Source organism: Ascaphus truei, unplaced genomic scaffold (assembly GCF_040206685.1).
Source record: "Ascaphus truei isolate aAscTru1 unplaced genomic scaffold, aAscTru1.hap1 HAP1_SCAFFOLD_1069, whole genome shotgun sequence".
Classification (NCBI taxonomy): Eukaryota; Metazoa; Chordata; class Amphibia; order Anura; family Ascaphidae; genus Ascaphus; species Ascaphus truei.
Genome location: NW_027453934.1, coordinates 1 through 20,200, shown reverse-complemented (window position 1 = coordinate 20,200; position 20,200 = coordinate 1). Strand labels below are relative to the sequence as shown.

The following is a 20,200-nucleotide window of genomic DNA, read 5'->3' as shown; positions in this document are numbered from 1 at the left end:
TGCTGCTGCTGCTGCATAAAAAGGGAGAGGTGCCCTGTCCTGCTGGCAAACGTGACACTTTGGCCCTTACCAGCATGGCTGCTTACCTGGCATTTGCATAAATATAGAAGCAAGCTAACACTGTCTGCTGCTCCATGGATAGAGATAGATAGATAGATAGATAGATAGATAGATAGATAGATAGATAGATAGATAGATAGATAGATAGATAGAGATTGTTTTTTGCACAGCTCAGCAGATAGTCTGCAATCTGTTGCTTTTAAATGCTGCTTTTTGTTACTTTGGAGCCTAGAAACTCTAGAACGTACTGTACACTCCCTTTGTGATATCATCACAGGGGGTTGTCTGGCTACAGAGACCCAGACATACCATGTAGAACTAGGGTGGGGAGGGGGTGAAATAAAAACCCCATATCATATCCTGCAAGCAAGGACCGTCCATTTTTTCAAATCCAGATTTGATTGTAAATGTGCTGTTTTTTTCATAAATATATATATACAGTACACCGTATTTGTTTCCCTATTTCCCAATCCACCTGTGAACTTATTCCTAAACGTCTGTGCAGGTACATCATTGTCATTTGTCCCTGTTTGAGATGTTGCTAGCTGGCTATTTATTGTACATGGTGCTCCTTTTTGCCAGCAGTTATTGACCATGCCCAAAGCCCAAGCAGTGGGAATAGCAGCAGCTTGTCTGAACAAACACCTGTTTCTGTTTTTTGTAACCATCCAAAAACAGGGGAGAGCGCGCACGCAGTCCCCCACTACCAGAAATTGTGCAGTCGAGTTTCCCGCATGTGGGGAAATCGCAGAGGTCAGCTAGCTCCAAGTGCAATGAGCTAGCCTCGCCCTGGGAGAGCCACCTGCTGGAGCATGGCTTAAAACTCCCCTGCCAGGTAAGTATGAGTTGCAATGGCGCGCTGGGGGCAACTAGCCCTGTCCCAGGACAACTGTCACCCTTGTGGAGAGAGCAGCTTGGTCATTGGTGCAGCAAGCAACACAGTACCTGAGGCCTAGTATCTGAGCCGCTGCAGCCAGCACCTGCAGCAAGGAGCAGCCTAGGCCATTCCATGCAAACATTTGTGCTGCAGCAGCAGCAGCAGCAGCAGCAGCAGCAATGAATATTTGTCAAACAACATAGATCCAAGACACCCCGTCCTCCTCCTCCCCCCCCCCCCCCAGAAGCGAAGCAAAGCAAAGCAAAGCAAAGCCAAACCAAACCCTCCCCCCCATCCAACAAGCACCCAGAGCAGCCAAGCTTCGCCGTAAGGTACTTCTTCTTGGTTTTAAAAGAAAGAAGCAATCACTTTGAACACCGCTCAGCTCTGTCATTTCAGCTGCCGGAGAGACAGGGGGACACCATATTTCTGGGGTGGCTTTCTACATCTCCCCTACCTGCTGGCACTCTCTTTTTCTGACCTCCACTGACACCTGCTGCTGCTGCTGCTGCTGCATAAAAAGGGAGAGGTGCCCTGTCCTGCTGGCAAACGTGACACTTTGGCCCTTACCAGCATGGCTGCTTACCTGGCATTTGCATAAATATAGAAGCAAGCTAACACTGTCTGCTGCTCCATGGATAGAGATAGATAGATAGATAGATAGATAGATAGATAGATAGATAGATAGATAGATAGATAGATAGATAGAGATTGTTTTTTGCACAGCTCAGCAGATAGTCTGCAATCTGTTGCTTTTAAATGCTGCTTTTTGTTACTTTGGAGCCTAGAAACTCTAGAACGTACTGTACACTCCCTTTGTGATATCATCACAGGGGGTTGTCTGGCTACAGAGACCCAGACATACCATGTAGAACTAGGGTGGGGAGGGGGTGAAATAAAAACCCCATATCATATCCTGCAAGCAAGGACCGTCCATTTTTTCAAATCCAGATTTGATTGTAAATGTGCTGTTTTTTTCATAAATATATATATACAGTACACCGTATTTGTTTCCCTATTTCCCAATCCACCTGTGAACTTATTCCTAAACGTCTGTGCAGGTACATCATTGTCATTTGTCCCTGTTTGAGATGTTGCTAGCTGGCTATTTATTGTACATGGTGCTCCTTTTTGCCAGCAGTTATTGACCATGCCCAAAGCCCAAGCAGTGGGAATAGCAGCAGCTTGTCTGAACAAACACCTGTTTCTGTTTTTTGTAACCATCCAAAAACAGGGGAGAGCGCGCACGCAGTCCCCCACTACCAGAAATTGTGCAGTCGAGTTTCCCGCATGTGGGGAAATCGCAGAGGTCAGCTAGCTCCAAGTGCAATGAGCTAGCCTCGCCCTGGGAGAGCCACCTGCTGGAGCATGGCTTAAAACTCCCCTGCCAGGTAAGTATGAGTTGCAATGGCGCGCTGGGGGCAACTAGCCCTGTCCCAGGACAACTGTCACCCTTGTGGAGAGAGCAGCTTGGTCATTGGTGCAGCAAGCAACACAGTACCTGAGGCCTAGTATCTGAGCCGCTGCAGCCAGCACCTGCAGCAAGGAGCAGCCTAGGCCATTCCATGCAAACATTTGTGCTGCAGCAGCAGCAGCAGCAGCAGCAGCAGCAGCAGCAGCAGCAGCAGCAATGAATATTTGTCAAACAACATAGATCCAAGACACCCCGTCCTCCTCCTCCCCCCCCCCCCCCAGAAGCGAAGCAAAGCAAAGCAAAGCAAAGCCAAACCAAACCCTCCCCCCCATCCAACAAGCACCCAGAGCAGCCAAGCTTCGCCGTAAGGTACTTCTTCTTGGTTTTAAAAGAAAGAAGCAATCACTTTGAACACCGCTCAGCTCTGTCATTTCAGCTGCCGGAGAGACAGGGGGACACCATATTTCTGGGGTGGCTTTCTACATCTCCCCTACCTGCTGGCACTCTCTTTTTCTGACCTCCACTGACACCTGCTGCTGCTGCTGCTGCTGCATAAAAAGGGAGAGGTGCCCTGTCCTGCTGGCAAACGTGACACTTTGGCCCTTACCAGCATGGCTGCTTACCTGGCATTTGCATAAATATAGAAGCAAGCTAACACTGTCTGCTGCTCCATGGATAGAGATAGATAGATAGATAGATAGATAGATAGATAGATAGATAGATAGATAGATAGATAGATAGAGATTGTTTTTTGCACAGCTCAGCAGATAGTCTGCAATCTGTTGCTTTTAAATGCTGCTTTTTGTTACTTTGGAGCCTAGAAACTCTAGAACGTACTGTACACTCCCTTTGTGATATCATCACAGGGGGTTGTCTGGCTACAGAGACCCAGACATACCATGTAGAACTAGGGTGGGGAGGGGGTGAAATAAAAACCCCATATCATATCCTGCAAGCAAGGACCGTCCATTTTTTCAAATCCAGATTTGATTGTAAATGTGCTGTTTTTTTCATAAATATATATATACAGTACACCGTATTTGTTTCCCTATTTCCCAATCCACCTGTGAACTTATTCCTAAACGTCTGTGCAGGTACATCATTGTCATTTGTCCCTGTTTGAGATGTTGCTAGCTGGCTATTTATTGTACATGGTGCTCCTTTTTGCCAGCAGTTATTGACCATGCCCAAAGCCCAAGCAGTGGGAATAGCAGCAGCTTGTCTGAACAAACACCTGTTTCTGTTTTTTGTAACCATCCAAAAACAGGGGAGAGCGCGCACGCAGTCCCCCACTACCAGAAATTGTGCAGTCGAGTTTCCCGCATGTGGGGAAATCGCAGAGGTCAGCTAGCTCCAAGTGCAATGAGCTAGCCTCGCCCTGGGAGAGCCACCTGCTGGAGCATGGCTTAAAACTCCCCTGCCAGGTAAGTATGAGTTGCAATGGCGCGCTGGGGGCAACTAGCCCTGTCCCAGGACAACTGTCACCCTTGTGGAGAGAGCAGCTTGGTCATTGGTGCAGCAAGCAACACAGTACCTGAGGCCTAGTATCTGAGCCGCTGCAGCCAGCACCTGCAGCAAGGAGCAGCCTAGGCCATTCCATGCAAACATTTGTGCTGCAGCAGCAGCAGCAGCAGCAGCAGCAGCAGCAGCAGCAATGAATATTTGTCAAACAACATAGATCCAAGACACCCCGTCCTCCTCCTCCCCCCCCCCCCCCAGAAGCGAAGCAAAGCAAAGCAAAGCAAAGCCAAACCAAACCCTCCCCCCCATCCAACAAGCACCCAGAGCAGCCAAGCTTCGCCGTAAGGTACTTCTTCTTGGTTTTAAAAGAAAGAAGCAATCACTTTGAACACCGCTCAGCTCTGTCATTTCAGCTGCCGGAGAGACAGGGGGACACCATATTTCTGGGGTGGCTTTCTACATCTCCCCTACCTGCTGGCACTCTCTTTTTCTGACCTCCACTGACACCTGCTGCTGCTGCTGCTGCTGCATAAAAAGGGAGAGGTGCCCTGTCCTGCTGGCAAACGTGACACTTTGGCCCTTACCAGCATGGCTGCTTACCTGGCATTTGCATAAATATAGAAGCAAGCTAACACTGTCTGCTGCTCCATGGATAGATAGATAGATAGATAGATAGATAGATAGATAGATAGATAGATAGATAGATAGATAGATAGATAGAGATTGTTTTTTGCACAGCTCAGCAGATAGTCTGCAATCTGTTGCTTTTAAATGCTGCTTTTTGTTACTTTGGAGCCTAGAAACTCTAGAACGTACTGTACACTCCCTTTGTGATATCATCACAGGGGGTTGTCTGGCTACAGAGACCCAGACATACCATGTAGAACTAGGGTGGGGAGGGGGTGAAATAAAAACCCCATATCATATCCTGCAAGCAAGGACCGTCCATTTTTTCAAATCCAGATTTGATTGTAAATGTGCTGTTTTTTTCATAAATATATATATACAGTACACCGTATTTGTTTCCCTATTTCCCAATCCACCTGTGAACTTATTCCTAAACGTCTGTGCAGGTACATCATTGTCATTTGTCCCTGTTTGAGATGTTGCTAGCTGGCTATTTATTGTACATGGTGCTCCTTTTTGCCAGCAGTTATTGACCATGCCCAAAGCCCAAGCAGTGGGAATAGCAGCAGCTTGTCTGAACAAACACCTGTTTCTGTTTTTTGTAACCATCCAAAAACAGGGGAGAGCGCGCACGCAGTCCCCCACTACCAGAAATTGTGCAGTCGAGTTTCCCGCATGTGGGGAAATCGCAGAGGTCAGCTAGCTCCAAGTGCAATGAGCTAGCCTCGCCCTGGGAGAGCCACCTGCTGGAGCATGGCTTAAAACTCCCCTGCCAGGTAAGTATGAGTTGCAATGGCGCGCTGGGGGCAACTAGCCCTGTCCCAGGACAACTGTCACCCTTGTGGAGAGAGCAGCTTGGTCATTGGTGCAGCAAGCAACACAGTACCTGAGGCCTAGTATCTGAGCCGCTGCAGCCAGCACCTGCAGCAAGGAGCAGCCTAGGCCATTCCATGCAAACATTTGTGCTGCAGCAGCAGCAGCAGCAGCAGCAGCAGCAGCAGCAGCAGCAGCAGCAATGAATATTTGTCAAACAACATAGATCCAAGACACCCCGTCCTCCTCCTCCCCCCCCCCCCCCAGAAGCGAAGCAAAGCAAAGCAAAGCAAAGCCAAACCAAACCCTCCCCCCCATCCAACAAGCACCCAGAGCAGCCAAGCTTCGCCGTAAGGTACTTCTTCTTGGTTTTAAAAGAAAGAAGCAATCACTTTGAACACCGCTCAGCTCTGTCATTTCAGCTGCCGGAGAGACAGGGGGACACCATATTTCTGGGGTGGCTTTCTACATCTCCCCTACCTGCTGGCACTCTCTTTTTCTGACCTCCACTGACACCTGCTGCTGCTGCTGCTGCTGCATAAAAAGGGAGAGGTGCCCTGTCCTGCTGGCAAACGTGACACTTTGGCCCTTACCAGCATGGCTGCTTACCTGGCATTTGCATAAATATAGAAGCAAGCTAACACTGTCTGCTGCTCCATGGATGAGATAGATAGATAGATAGATAGATAGATAGATAGATAGATAGATAGATAGATAGATAGATAGATAGAGATTGTTTTTTGCACAGCTCAGCAGATAGTCTGCAATCTGTTGCTTTTAAATGCTGCTTTTTGTTACTTTGGAGCCTAGAAACTCTAGAACGTACTGTACACTCCCTTTGTGATATCATCACAGGGGGTTGTCTGGCTACAGAGACCCAGACATACCATGTAGAACTAGGGTGGGGAGGGGGTGAAATAAAAACCCCATATCATATCCTGCAAGCAAGGACCGTCCATTTTTTCAAATCCAGATTTGATTGTAAATGTGCTGTTTTTTTCATAAATATATATATACAGTACACCGTATTTGTTTCCCTATTTCCCAATCCACCTGTGAACTTATTCCTAAACGTCTGTGCAGGTACATCATTGTCATTTGTCCCTGTTTGAGATGTTGCTAGCTGGCTATTTATTGTACATGGTGCTCCTTTTTGCCAGCAGTTATTGACCATGCCCAAAGCCCAAGCAGTGGGAATAGCAGCAGCTTGTCTGAACAAACACCTGTTTCTGTTTTTTGTAACCATCCAAAAACAGGGGAGAGCGCGCACGCAGTCCCCCACTACCAGAAATTGTGCAGTCGAGTTTCCCGCATGTGGGGAAATCGCAGAGGTCAGCTAGCTCCAAGTGCAATGAGCTAGCCTCGCCCTGGGAGAGCCACCTGCTGGAGCATGGCTTAAAACTCCCCTGCCAGGTAAGTATGAGTTGCAATGGCGCGCTGGGGGCAACTAGCCCTGTCCCAGGACAACTGTCACCCTTGTGGAGAGAGCAGCTTGGTCATTGGTGCAGCAAGCAACACAGTACCTGAGGCCTAGTATCTGAGCCGCTGCAGCCAGCACCTGCAGCAAGGAGCAGCCTAGGCCATTCCATGCAAACATTTGTGCTGCAGCAGCAGCAGCAGCAGCAGCAGCAGCAGCAATGAATATTTGTCAAACAACATAGATCCAAGACACCCCGTCCTCCTCCTCCCCCCCCCCCCCCAGAAGCGAAGCAAAGCAAAGCAAAGCAAAGCCAAACCAAACCCTCCCCCCCATCCAACAAGCACCCAGAGCAGCCAAGCTTCGCCGTAAGGTACTTCTTCTTGGTTTTAAAAGAAAGAAGCAATCACTTTGAACACCGCTCAGCTCTGTCATTTCAGCTGCCGGAGAGACAGGGGGACACCATATTTCTGGGGTGGCTTTCTACATCTCCCCTACCTGCTGGCACTCTCTTTTTCTGACCTCCACTGACACCTGCTGCTGCTGCTGCTGCTGCATAAAAAGGGAGAGGTGCCCTGTCCTGCTGGCAAACGTGACACTTTGGCCCTTACCAGCATGGCTGCTTACCTGGCATTTGCATAAATATAGAAGCAAGCTAACACTGTCTGCTGCTCCATGGATAGAGATAGATAGATAGATAGATAGATAGATAGATAGATAGATAGATAGATAGATAGATAGATAGAGATTGTTTTTTGCACAGCTCAGCAGATAGTCTGCAATCTGTTGCTTTTAAATGCTGCTTTTTGTTACTTTGGAGCCTAGAAACTCTAGAACGTACTGTACACTCCCTTTGTGATATCATCACAGGGGGTTGTCTGGCTACAGAGACCCAGACATACCATGTAGAACTAGGGTGGGGAGGGGGTGAAATAAAAACCCCATATCATATCCTGCAAGCAAGGACCGTCCATTTTTTCAAATCCAGATTTGATTGTAAATGTGCTGTTTTTTTCATAAATATATATATACAGTACACCGTATTTGTTTCCCTATTTCCCAATCCACCTGTGAACTTATTCCTAAACGTCTGTGCAGGTACATCATTGTCATTTGTCCCTGTTTGAGATGTTGCTAGCTGGCTATTTATTGTACATGGTGCTCCTTTTTGCCAGCAGTTATTGACCATGCCCAAAGCCCAAGCAGTGGGAATAGCAGCAGCTTGTCTGAACAAACACCTGTTTCTGTTTTTTGTAACCATCCAAAAACAGGGGAGAGCGCGCACGCAGTCCCCCACTACCAGAAATTGTGCAGTCGAGTTTCCCGCATGTGGGGAAATCGCAGAGGTCAGCTAGCTCCAAGTGCAATGAGCTAGCCTCGCCCTGGGAGAGCCACCTGCTGGAGCATGGCTTAAAACTCCCCTGCCAGGTAAGTATGAGTTGCAATGGCGCGCTGGGGGCAACTAGCCCTGTCCCAGGACAACTGTCACCCTTGTGGAGAGAGCAGCTTGGTCATTGGTGCAGCAAGCAACACAGTACCTGAGGCCTAGTATCTGAGCCGCTGCAGCCAGCACCTGCAGCAAGGAGCAGCCTAGGCCATTCCATGCAAACATTTGTGCTGCAGCAGCAGCAGCAGCAGCAGCAGCAGCAGCAGCAGCAGCAGCAGCAATGAATATTTGTCAAACAACATAGATCCAAGACACCCCGTCCTCCTCCTCCCCCCCCCCCCCCAGAAGCGAAGCAAAGCAAAGCAAAGCAAAGCCAAACCAAACCCTCCCCCCCATCCAACAAGCACCCAGAGCAGCCAAGCTTCGCCGTAAGGTACTTCTTCTTGGTTTTAAAAGAAAGAAGCAATCACTTTGAACACCGCTCAGCTCTGTCATTTCAGCTGCCGGAGAGACAGGGGGACACCATATTTCTGGGGTGGCTTTCTACATCTCCCCTACCTGCTGGCACTCTCTTTTTCTGACCTCCACTGACACCTGCTGCTGCTGCTGCTGCTGCATAAAAAGGGAGAGGTGCCCTGTCCTGCTGGCAAACGTGACACTTTGGCCCTTACCAGCATGGCTGCTTACCTGGCATTTGCATAAATATAGAAGCAAGCTAACACTGTCTGCTGCTCCAATGATAGATAGATAGATAGATAGATAGATAGATAGATAGATAGATAGATAGATAGATAGATAGATAGATAGAGATTGTTTTTTGCACAGCTCAGCAGATAGTCTGCAATCTGTTGCTTTTAAATGCTGCTTTTTGTTACTTTGGAGCCTAGAAACTCTAGAACGTACTGTACACTCCCTTTGTGATATCATCACAGGGGGTTGTCTGGCTACAGAGACCCAGACATACCATGTAGAACTAGGGTGGGGAGGGGGTGAAATAAAAACCCCATATCATATCCTGCAAGCAAGGACCGTCCATTTTTTCAAATCCAGATTTGATTGTAAATGTGCTGTTTTTTTCATAAATATATATATACAGTACACCGTATTTGTTTCCCTATTTCCCAATCCACCTGTGAACTTATTCCTAAACGTCTGTGCAGGTACATCATTGTCATTTGTCCCTGTTTGAGATGTTGCTAGCTGGCTATTTATTGTACATGGTGCTCCTTTTTGCCAGCAGTTATTGACCATGCCCAAAGCCCAAGCAGTGGGAATAGCAGCAGCTTGTCTGAACAAACACCTGTTTCTGTTTTTTGTAACCATCCAAAAACAGGGGAGAGCGCGCACGCAGTCCCCCACTACCAGAAATTGTGCAGTCGAGTTTCCCGCATGTGGGGAAATCGCAGAGGTCAGCTAGCTCCAAGTGCAATGAGCTAGCCTCGCCCTGGGAGAGCCACCTGCTGGAGCATGGCTTAAAACTCCCCTGCCAGGTAAGTATGAGTTGCAATGGCGCGCTGGGGGCAACTAGCCCTGTCCCAGGACAACTGTCACCCTTGTGGAGAGAGCAGCTTGGTCATTGGTGCAGCAAGCAACACAGTACCTGAGGCCTAGTATCTGAGCCGCTGCAGCCAGCACCTGCAGCAAGGAGCAGCCTAGGCCATTCCATGCAAACATTTGTGCTGCAGCAGCAGCAGCAGCAGCAGCAGCAGCAGCAGCAGCAGCAATGAATATTTGTCAAACAACATAGATCCAAGACACCCCGTCCTCCTCCTCCCCCCCCCCCCCCAGAAGCGAAGCAAAGCAAAGCAAAGCAAAGCCAAACCAAACCCTCCCCCCCATCCAACAAGCACCCAGAGCAGCCAAGCTTCGCCGTAAGGTACTTCTTCTTGGTTTTAAAAGAAAGAAGCAATCACTTTGAACACCGCTCAGCTCTGTCATTTCAGCTGCCGGAGAGACAGGGGGACACCATATTTCTGGGGTGGCTTTCTACATCTCCCCTACCTGCTGGCACTCTCTTTTTCTGACCTCCACTGACACCTGCTGCTGCTGCTGCTGCTGCATAAAAAGGGAGAGGTGCCCTGTCCTGCTGGCAAACGTGACACTTTGGCCCTTACCAGCATGGCTGCTTACCTGGCATTTGCATAAATATAGAAGCAAGCTAACACTGTCTGCTGCTCCATGGATAGAGATAGATAGATAGATAGATAGATAGATAGATAGATAGATAGATAGATAGATAGATAGATAGAGATTGTTTTTTGCACAGCTCAGCAGATAGTCTGCAATCTGTTGCTTTTAAATGCTGCTTTTTGTTACTTTGGAGCCTAGAAACTCTAGAACGTACTGTACACTCCCTTTGTGATATCATCACAGGGGGTTGTCTGGCTACAGAGACCCAGACATACCATGTAGAACTAGGGTGGGGAGGGGGTGAAATAAAAACCCCATATCATATCCTGCAAGCAAGGACCGTCCATTTTTTCAAATCCAGATTTGATTGTAAATGTGCTGTTTTTTTCATAAATATATATATACAGTACACCGTATTTGTTTCCCTATTTCCCAATCCACCTGTGAACTTATTCCTAAACGTCTGTGCAGGTACATCATTGTCATTTGTCCCTGTTTGAGATGTTGCTAGCTGGCTATTTATTGTACATGGTGCTCCTTTTTGCCAGCAGTTATTGACCATGCCCAAAGCCCAAGCAGTGGGAATAGCAGCAGCTTGTCTGAACAAACACCTGTTTCTGTTTTTTGTAACCATCCAAAAACAGGGGAGAGCGCGCACGCAGTCCCCCACTACCAGAAATTGTGCAGTCGAGTTTCCCGCATGTGGGGAAATCGCAGAGGTCAGCTAGCTCCAAGTGCAATGAGCTAGCCTCGCCCTGGGAGAGCCACCTGCTGGAGCATGGCTTAAAACTCCCCTGCCAGGTAAGTATGAGTTGCAATGGCGCGCTGGGGGCAACTAGCCCTGTCCCAGGACAACTGTCACCCTTGTGGAGAGAGCAGCTTGGTCATTGGTGCAGCAAGCAACACAGTACCTGAGGCCTAGTATCTGAGCCGCTGCAGCCAGCACCTGCAGCAAGGAGCAGCCTAGGCCATTCCATGCAAACATTTGTGCTGCAGCAGCAGCAGCAGCAGCAGCAGCAGCAGCAGCAGCAGCAGCAGCAATGAATATTTGTCAAACAACATAGATCCAAGACACCCCGTCCTCCTCCTCCCCCCCCCCCCCCAGAAGCGAAGCAAAGCAAAGCAAAGCAAAGCCAAACCAAACCCTCCCCCCCATCCAACAAGCACCCAGAGCAGCCAAGCTTCGCCGTAAGGTACTTCTTCTTGGTTTTAAAAGAAAGAAGCAATCACTTTGAACACCGCTCAGCTCTGTCATTTCAGCTGCCGGAGAGACAGGGGGACACCATATTTCTGGGGTGGCTTTCTACATCTCCCCTACCTGCTGGCACTCTCTTTTTCTGACCTCCACTGACACCTGCTGCTGCTGCTGCTGCTGCATAAAAAGGGAGAGGTGCCCTGTCCTGCTGGCAAACGTGACACTTTGGCCCTTACCAGCATGGCTGCTTACCTGGCATTTGCATAAATATAGAAGCAAGCTAACACTGTCTGCTGCTCCATGATAGATAGATAGATAGATAGATAGATAGATAGATAGATAGATAGATAGATAGATAGATAGATAGATAGATAGATTGTTTTTTGCACAGCTCAGCAGATAGTCTGCAATCTGTTGCTTTTAAATGCTGCTTTTTGTTACTTTGGAGCCTAGAAACTCTAGAACGTACTGTACACTCCCTTTGTGATATCATCACAGGGGGTTGTCTGGCTACAGAGACCCAGACATACCATGTAGAACTAGGGTGGGGAGGGGGTGAAATAAAAACCCCATATCATATCCTGCAAGCAAGGACCGTCCATTTTTTCAAATCCAGATTTGATTGTAAATGTGCTGTTTTTTTCATAAATATATATATACAGTACACCGTATTTGTTTCCCTATTTCCCAATCCACCTGTGAACTTATTCCTAAACGTCTGTGCAGGTACATCATTGTCATTTGTCCCTGTTTGAGATGTTGCTAGCTGGCTATTTATTGTACATGGTGCTCCTTTTTGCCAGCAGTTATTGACCATGCCCAAAGCCCAAGCAGTGGGAATAGCAGCAGCTTGTCTGAACAAACACCTGTTTCTGTTTTTTGTAACCATCCAAAAACAGGGGAGAGCGCGCACGCAGTCCCCCACTACCAGAAATTGTGCAGTCGAGTTTCCCGCATGTGGGGAAATCGCAGAGGTCAGCTAGCTCCAAGTGCAATGAGCTAGCCTCGCCCTGGGAGAGCCACCTGCTGGAGCATGGCTTAAAACTCCCCTGCCAGGTAAGTATGAGTTGCAATGGCGCGCTGGGGGCAACTAGCCCTGTCCCAGGACAACTGTCACCCTTGTGGAGAGAGCAGCTTGGTCATTGGTGCAGCAAGCAACACAGTACCTGAGGCCTAGTATCTGAGCCGCTGCAGCCAGCACCTGCAGCAAGGAGCAGCCTAGGCCATTCCATGCAAACATTTGTGCTGCAGCAGCAGCAGCAGCAGCAGCAGCAGCAGCAGCAGCAGCAGCAATGAATATTTGTCAAACAACATAGATCCAAGACACCCCGTCCTCCTCCTCCCCCCCCCCCCCCAGAAGCGAAGCAAAGCAAAGCAAAGCAAAGCCAAACCAAACCCTCCCCCCCATCCAACAAGCACCCAGAGCAGCCAAGCTTCGCCGTAAGGTACTTCTTCTTGGTTTTAAAAGAAAGAAGCAATCACTTTGAACACCGCTCAGCTCTGTCATTTCAGCTGCCGGAGAGACAGGGGGACACCATATTTCTGGGGTGGCTTTCTACATCTCCCCTACCTGCTGGCACTCTCTTTTTCTGACCTCCACTGACACCTGCTGCTGCTGCTGCTGCTGCATAAAAAGGGAGAGGTGCCCTGTCCTGCTGGCAAACGTGACACTTTGGCCCTTACCAGCATGGCTGCTTACCTGGCATTTGCATAAATATAGAAGCAAGCTAACACTGTCTGCTGCTCCATGGATAGAGATAGATAGATAGATAGATAGATAGATAGATAGATAGATAGATAGATAGATAGATAGATAGAGATTGTTTTTTGCACAGCTCAGCAGATAGTCTGCAATCTGTTGCTTTTAAATGCTGCTTTTTGTTACTTTGGAGCCTAGAAACTCTAGAACGTACTGTACACTCCCTTTGTGATATCATCACAGGGGGTTGTCTGGCTACAGAGACCCAGACATACCATGTAGAACTAGGGTGGGGAGGGGGTGAAATAAAAACCCCATATCATATCCTGCAAGCAAGGACCGTCCATTTTTTCAAATCCAGATTTGATTGTAAATGTGCTGTTTTTTTCATAAATATATATATACAGTACACCGTATTTGTTTCCCTATTTCCCAATCCACCTGTGAACTTATTCCTAAACGTCTGTGCAGGTACATCATTGTCATTTGTCCCTGTTTGAGATGTTGCTAGCTGGCTATTTATTGTACATGGTGCTCCTTTTTGCCAGCAGTTATTGACCATGCCCAAAGCCCAAGCAGTGGGAATAGCAGCAGCTTGTCTGAACAAACACCTGTTTCTGTTTTTTGTAACCATCCAAAAACAGGGGAGAGCGCGCACGCAGTCCCCCACTACCAGAAATTGTGCAGTCGAGTTTCCCGCATGTGGGGAAATCGCAGAGGTCAGCTAGCTCCAAGTGCAATGAGCTAGCCTCGCCCTGGGAGAGCCACCTGCTGGAGCATGGCTTAAAACTCCCCTGCCAGGTAAGTATGAGTTGCAATGGCGCGCTGGGGGCAACTAGCCCTGTCCCAGGACAACTGTCACCCTTGTGGAGAGAGCAGCTTGGTCATTGGTGCAGCAAGCAACACAGTACCTGAGGCCTAGTATCTGAGCCGCTGCAGCCAGCACCTGCAGCAAGGAGCAGCCTAGGCCATTCCATGCAAACATTTGTGCTGCAGCAGCAGCAGCAGCAGCAGCAGCAGCAGCAGCAGCAGCAGCAGCAATGAATATTTGTCAAACAACATAGATCCAAGACACCCCGTCCTCCTCCTCCCCCCCCCCCCCCAGAAGCGAAGCAAAGCAAAGCAAAGCAAAGCCAAACCAAACCCTCCCCCCCATCCAACAAGCACCCAGAGCAGCCAAGCTTCGCCGTAAGGTACTTCTTCTTGGTTTTAAAAGAAAGAAGCAATCACTTTGAACACCGCTCAGCTCTGTCATTTCAGCTGCCGGAGAGACAGGGGGACACCATATTTCTGGGGTGGCTTTCTACATCTCCCCTACCTGCTGGCACTCTCTTTTTCTGACCTCCACTGACACCTGCTGCTGCTGCTGCTGCTGCATAAAAAGGGAGAGGTGCCCTGTCCTGCTGGCAAACGTGACACTTTGGCCCTTACCAGCATGGCTGCTTACCTGGCATTTGCATAAATATAGAAGCAAGCTAACACTGTCTGCTGCTCCATGGATAGAGATAGATAGATAGATAGATAGATAGATAGATAGATAGATAGATAGATAGATAGATAGATAGAGATTGTTTTTTGCACAGCTCAGCAGATAGTCTGCAATCTGTTGCTTTTAAATGCTGCTTTTTGTTACTTTGGAGCCTAGAAACTCTAGAACGTACTGTACACTCCCTTTGTGATATCATCACAGGGGGTTGTCTGGCTACAGAGACCCAGACATACCATGTAGAACTAGGGTGGGGAGGGGGTGAAATAAAAACCCCATATCATATCCTGCAAGCAAGGACCGTCCATTTTTTCAAATCCAGATTTGATTGTAAATGTGCTGTTTTTTTCATAAATATATATATACAGTACACCGTATTTGTTTCCCTATTTCCCAATCCACCTGTGAACTTATTCCTAAACGTCTGTGCAGGTACATCATTGTCATTTGTCCCTGTTTGAGATGTTGCTAGCTGGCTATTTATTGTACATGGTGCTCCTTTTTGCCAGCAGTTATTGACCATGCCCAAAGCCCAAGCAGTGGGAATAGCAGCAGCTTGTCTGAACAAACACCTGTTTCTGTTTTTTGTAACCATCCAAAAACAGGGGAGAGCGCGCACGCAGTCCCCCACTACCAGAAATTGTGCAGTCGAGTTTCCCGCATGTGGGGAAATCGCAGAGGTCAGCTAGCTCCAAGTGCAATGAGCTAGCCTCGCCCTGGGAGAGCCACCTGCTGGAGCATGGCTTAAAACTCCCCTGCCAGGTAAGTATGAGTTGCAATGGCGCGCTGGGGGCAACTAGCCCTGTCCCAGGACAACTGTCACCCTTGTGGAGAGAGCAGCTTGGTCATTGGTGCAGCAAGCAACACAGTACCTGAGGCCTAGTATCTGAGCCGCTGCAGCCAGCACCTGCAGCAAGGAGCAGCCTAGGCCATTCCATGCAAACATTTGTGCTGCAGCAGCAGCAGCAGCAGCAGCAGCAGCAGCAGCAGCAGCAGCAGCAATGAATATTTGTCAAACAACATAGATCCAAGACACCCCGTCCTCCTCCTCCCCCCCCCCCCCCAGAAGCGAAGCAAAGCAAAGCAAAGCAAAGCCAAACCAAACCCTCCCCCCCATCCAACAAGCACCCAGAGCAGCCAAGCTTCGCCGTAAGGTACTTCTTCTTGGTTTTAAAAGAAAGAAGCAATCACTTTGAACACCGCTCAGCTCTGTCATTTCAGCTGCCGGAGAGACAGGGGGACACCATATTTCTGGGGTGGCTTTCTACATCTCCCCTACCTGCTGGCACTCTCTTTTTCTGACCTCCACTGACACCTGCTGCTGCTGCTGCTGCTGCATAAAAAGGGAGAGGTGCCCTGTCCTGCTGGCAAACGTGACACTTTGGCCCTTACCAGCATGGCTGCTTACCTGGCATTTGCATAAATATAGAAGCAAGCTAACACTGTCTGCTGCTCCATGGATGAGATAGATAGATAGATAGATAGATAGATAGATAGATAGATAGATAGATAGATAGATAGATAGATAGAGATTGTTTTTTGCACAGCTCAGCAGATAGTCTGCAATCTGTTGCTTTTAAATGCTGCTTTTTGTTACTTTGGAGCCTAGAAACTCTAGAACGTACTGTACACTCCCTTTGTGATATCATCACAGGGGGTTGTCTGGCTACAGAGACCCAGACATACCATGTAGAACTAGGGTGGGGAGGGGGTGAAATAAAAACCCCATATCATATCCTGCAAGCAAGGACCGTCCATTTTTTCAAATCCAGATTTGATTGTAAATGTGCTGTTTTTTTCATAAATATATATATACAGTACACCGTATTTGTTTCCCTATTTCCCAATCCACCTGTGAACTTATTCCTAAACGTCTGTGCAGGTACATCATTGTCATTTGTCCCTGTTTGAGATGTTGCTAGCTGGCTATTTATTGTACATGGTGCTCCTTTTTGCCAGCAGTTATTGACCATGCCCAAAGCCCAAGCAGTGGGAATAGCAGCAGCTTGTCTGAACAAACACCTGTTTCTGTTTTTTGTAACCATCCAAAAACAGGGGAGAGCGCGCACGCAGTCCCCCACTACCAGAAATTGTGCAGTCGAGTTTCCCGCATGTGGGGAAATCGCAGAGGTCAGCTAGCTCCAAGTGCAATGAGCTAGCCTCGCCCTGGGAGAGCCACCTGCTGGAGCATGGCTTAAAACTCCCCTGCCAGGTAAGTATGAGTTGCAATGGCGCGCTGGGGGCAACTAGCCCTGTCCCAGGACAACTGTCACCCTTGTGGAGAGAGCAGCTTGGTCATTGGTGCAGCAAGCAACACAGTACCTGAGGCCTAGTATCTGAGCCGCTGCAGCCAGCACCTGCAGCAAGGAGCAGCCTAGGCCATTCCATGCAAACATTTGTGCTGCAGCAGCAGCAGCAGCAGCAGCAGCAGCAGCAGCAGCAGCAATGAATATTTGTCAAACAACATAGATCCAAGACACCCCGTCCTCCTCCTCCCCCCCCCCCCCCAGAAGCGAAGCAAAGCAAAGCAAAGCAAAGCCAAACCAAACCCTCCCCCCCATCCAACAAGCACCCAGAGCAGCCAAGCTTCGCCGTAAGGTACTTCTTCTTGGTTTTAAAAGAAAGAAGCAATCACTTTGAACACCGCTCAGCTCTGTCATTTCAGCTGCCGGAGAGACAGGGGGACACCATATTTCTGGGGTGGCTTTCTACATCTCCCCTACCTGCTGGCACTCTCTTTTTCTGACCTCCACTGACACCTGCTGCTGCTGCTGCTGCTGCATAAAAAGGGAGAGGTGCCCTGTCCTGCTGGCAAACGTGACACTTTGGCCCTTACCAGCATGGCTGCTTACCTGGCATTTGCATAAATATAGAAGCAAGCTAACACTGTCTGCTGCTCCATGGATAGAGATAGATAGATAGATAGATAGATAGATAGATAGATAGATAGATAGATAGATAGATAGAGATTGTTTTTTGCACAGCTCAGCAGATAGTCTGCAATCTGTTGCTTTTAAATGCTGCTTTTTGTTACTTTGGAGCCTAGAAACTCTAGAACGTACTGTACACTCCCTTTGTGATATCATCACAGGGGGTTGTCTGGCTACAGAGACCCAGACATACCATGTAGAACTAGGGTGGGGAGGGGGTGAAATAAAAACCCCATATCATATCCTGCAAGCAAGGACCGTCCATTTTTTCAAATCCAGATTTGATTGTAAATGTGCTGTTTTTTTCATAAATATATATATACAGTACACCGTATTTGTTTCCCTATTTCCCAATCCACCTGTGAACTTATTCCTAAACGTCTGTGCAGGTACATCATTGTCATTTGTCCCTGTTTGAGATGTTGCTAGCTGGCTATTTATTGTACATGGTGCTCCTTTTTGCCAGCAGTTATTGACCATGCCCAAAGCCCAAGCAGTGGGAATAGCAGCAGCTTGTCTGAACAAACACCTGTTTCTGTTTTTTGTAACCATCCAAAAACAGGGGAGAGCGCGCACGCAGTCCCCCACTACCAGAAATTGTGCAGTCGAGTTTCCCGCATGTGGGGAAATCGCAGAGGTCAGCTAGCTCCAAGTGCAATGAGCTAGCCTCGCCCTGGGAGAGCCACCTGCTGGAGCATGGCTTAAAACTCCCCTGCCAGGTAAGTATGAGTTGCAATGGCGCGCTGGGGGGCAACTAGCCCTGTCCCAGGACAACTGTCACCCTTGTGGAGAGAGCAGCTTGGTCATTGGTGCAGCAAGCAACACAGTACCTGAGGGCCTAGTATCTGAGCCGCTGCAGCCAGCACCTGCAGCAAGGAGCAGCCTAGGCCATTCCATGCAAACATTTGTGCTGCAGCAGCAGCAGCAGCAGCAGCAGCAGCAGCAGCAGCAATGAAATATTTGTCAAACAACATAGATCCAAGACACCCCGTCCTCCTCGCCCCCCCCCCCCGACCAGAAGCGAAGCAAAGGCAAAGCAAAGCAAAGCAAAGCAAAGCAAAGCAAAGCAAAGCAAAGCAAAGCAAAGCAAAGCCAAAGCAAACCCTCCCCCCCCATCCAACAAGCACCCAGAGCAGTCCAAGCTTCGCCGTAAGGTACTTCTTCTTAGTTTTAAAAGAAAGAAGCAATCACTTTGAACACCGCTCAGCTCTGTCATTTCAGCTGCCGGAGAGACAGGGGGACAACCATATTTCTGGGGTGGCTTTCTACATCTCCCCTACCTGCTGGCACTCTCTTTTTCTGACCTCACACTGACACCTGCTGCTGCTGCTGCTGCTGCTGCTGCTGCATAAAAAGGGAGAGGTGCCCTGTCCTGCTGGCAAACGTGACACTTTGGCCCTTACCAGCATGGCTGTTTACCTGGCATTTGCATAATATAGAAGCAAGCTAACACTGTCTGCTGCTCCATGGATAGAGATAGATAGATAGATAGATAGATAGATAGATAGATAGATAGATAGATAGATAGATAGAGATTGTTTTTTGCACAGCTCAGCAGATAGTCTGCAATCTGTTGCTTTTAAATGCTGCTCTTTGTTACTTTGGAGCCTAGAAACTCTAGAACGTACTGTACACTTCCCTTTGTGATATCATCACAGGGGGTTGTCTGGCTACAGAGACCCAGACATACCATGTAGAACTAGGGTGGGGGAGGGGGTGAAGATAAAAACCCCATATCATATCCTGCCAAGCAAGGACCGTCCATTTTTTCAAATCCAGATTTGATTGTAAATGTGCTGTTTTTTTTCATAAATATATATATACAGTGACACAGTATTTGTTTCCCTATTTCCCAATCCACCTGTGAACTTATTCCTAAACGTCTGTGCAGGTACATCATTGTCATTTGTCCCTGTTTGAGATGTTGCTAGCTGGCTATTTATTGTACATTGGTGCTCCTTTTTGCCAGCAGTTATTGACCATGCCCAAGCCCAAGCAGTGGGAATAGCAGCAGCTTGTCTGAACAAACACCTGTTTCTGTTTTTTGTAACCATCCAAAAACAGGGGAGAGCGCGCACGACAGTCCCCCCACTACCAGAAATTGTGCAGTCGAGTTTCCCGCATGTGGGGAAATCGCAGAGGTCAGCTAGCTCCAAGTGCAATGAGCTAGCCTCGCCCTGGGAGAGCCACCTGCTGGAGCATGGCTTAAAACTCCCCTGCCAGGTAAGTATGAGTTGCAATGGCGCGCTGGGGGCAACTAGCCCTGTCCCAGGGACAACTGTCACCCTTGTGGAGAGAGCAGCTTGTCATTGGTGCAGCAAGCAACACAGTACCTGAGGCCTAGTATCTGAGCCGCTGCAGCCAGGCACCTGCAGCAAGGAGCAGCCTAGGCCATTCCATGCAAACATTTGTGCAGCAGCAGCAGCAGCAGCAGCAGCAGCAGCAGCAGCAGCAGCAGCAGCAATGAATATTTGTCAAAACAACATAGATCCAAGACACCCCGTCCTCCTCCCCCCCCCCCCAGAAGCGAAGCAAAGCAAAGCAAAGCAAAGCAAAGCCAAACCAAACCCTCCCCCCCATCCAACAAGCACCCAGAAGCAGCCAAGCTTCGCCGTAAGGTACTTCTTCTTAGTTTTAAAAGAAAGAAAGCAATCACTTTGAACACCGCTCAGCTCTGTCATTTCAGCTGCCGGAGAGACAGGGG

At 48.5% G+C, this 20,200-nt stretch overlaps 14 non-coding genes across 14 annotated transcripts; all 14 read right to left on the bottom strand.

The window, feature by feature from the left end:
• Positions 1–735: 735 nt before the first annotated feature.
• Positions 736–903, bottom strand: LOC142475075 (U1 spliceosomal RNA). The gene has a single exon (XR_012790719.1). It is a non-coding gene; the product is annotated as a U1 spliceosomal RNA (small nuclear RNA).
• Positions 904–2,168: 1,265 nt separating this feature from the next.
• On the bottom strand, positions 2,169–2,336 carry LOC142475074 (U1 spliceosomal RNA). The gene has a single exon (XR_012790718.1). It is a non-coding gene; the product is annotated as a U1 spliceosomal RNA (small nuclear RNA).
• A 1,279-nt stretch (positions 2,337–3,615) lies between these two features.
• Positions 3,616–3,783, bottom strand: LOC142475073 (U1 spliceosomal RNA). Its single transcript, XR_012790717.1, has one exon. It is a non-coding gene; the product is annotated as a U1 spliceosomal RNA (small nuclear RNA).
• A 1,272-nt stretch (positions 3,784–5,055) lies between these two features.
• On the bottom strand, positions 5,056–5,223 carry LOC142475072 (U1 spliceosomal RNA). Its single transcript, XR_012790716.1, has one exon. It is a non-coding gene; the product is annotated as a U1 spliceosomal RNA (small nuclear RNA).
• A 1,282-nt stretch (positions 5,224–6,505) lies between these two features.
• LOC142475071 (U1 spliceosomal RNA) lies at positions 6,506–6,673 on the bottom strand. Its single transcript, XR_012790715.1, has one exon. It is a non-coding gene; the product is annotated as a U1 spliceosomal RNA (small nuclear RNA).
• A 1,264-nt stretch (positions 6,674–7,937) lies between these two features.
• Positions 7,938–8,105, bottom strand: LOC142475062 (U1 spliceosomal RNA). The gene has a single exon (XR_012790707.1). It is a non-coding gene; the product is annotated as a U1 spliceosomal RNA (small nuclear RNA).
• Positions 8,106–9,386: 1,281 nt separating this feature from the next.
• On the bottom strand, positions 9,387–9,554 carry LOC142475051 (U1 spliceosomal RNA). The gene has a single exon (XR_012790696.1). It is a non-coding gene; the product is annotated as a U1 spliceosomal RNA (small nuclear RNA).
• Positions 9,555–10,827: 1,273 nt separating this feature from the next.
• Positions 10,828–10,995, bottom strand: LOC142475040 (U1 spliceosomal RNA). Its single transcript, XR_012790685.1, has one exon. It is a non-coding gene; the product is annotated as a U1 spliceosomal RNA (small nuclear RNA).
• Positions 10,996–12,277: 1,282 nt separating this feature from the next.
• On the bottom strand, positions 12,278–12,445 carry LOC142475112 (U1 spliceosomal RNA). The gene has a single exon (XR_012790756.1). It is a non-coding gene; the product is annotated as a U1 spliceosomal RNA (small nuclear RNA).
• Positions 12,446–13,721: 1,276 nt separating this feature from the next.
• LOC142475100 (U1 spliceosomal RNA) lies at positions 13,722–13,889 on the bottom strand. Its single transcript, XR_012790745.1, has one exon. It is a non-coding gene; the product is annotated as a U1 spliceosomal RNA (small nuclear RNA).
• A 1,279-nt stretch (positions 13,890–15,168) lies between these two features.
• Positions 15,169–15,336, bottom strand: LOC142475089 (U1 spliceosomal RNA). Its single transcript, XR_012790733.1, has one exon. It is a non-coding gene; the product is annotated as a U1 spliceosomal RNA (small nuclear RNA).
• A 1,282-nt stretch (positions 15,337–16,618) lies between these two features.
• Positions 16,619–16,786, bottom strand: LOC142475078 (U1 spliceosomal RNA). Its single transcript, XR_012790722.1, has one exon. It is a non-coding gene; the product is annotated as a U1 spliceosomal RNA (small nuclear RNA).
• Positions 16,787–18,055: 1,269 nt separating this feature from the next.
• On the bottom strand, positions 18,056–18,223 carry LOC142475034 (U1 spliceosomal RNA). Its single transcript, XR_012790679.1, has one exon. It is a non-coding gene; the product is annotated as a U1 spliceosomal RNA (small nuclear RNA).
• Positions 18,224–19,557: 1,334 nt separating this feature from the next.
• LOC142475069 (U1 spliceosomal RNA) lies at positions 19,558–19,727 on the bottom strand. Its single transcript, XR_012790714.1, has one exon. It is a non-coding gene; the product is annotated as a U1 spliceosomal RNA (small nuclear RNA).
• Positions 19,728–20,200: the final 473 nt, after the last annotated feature.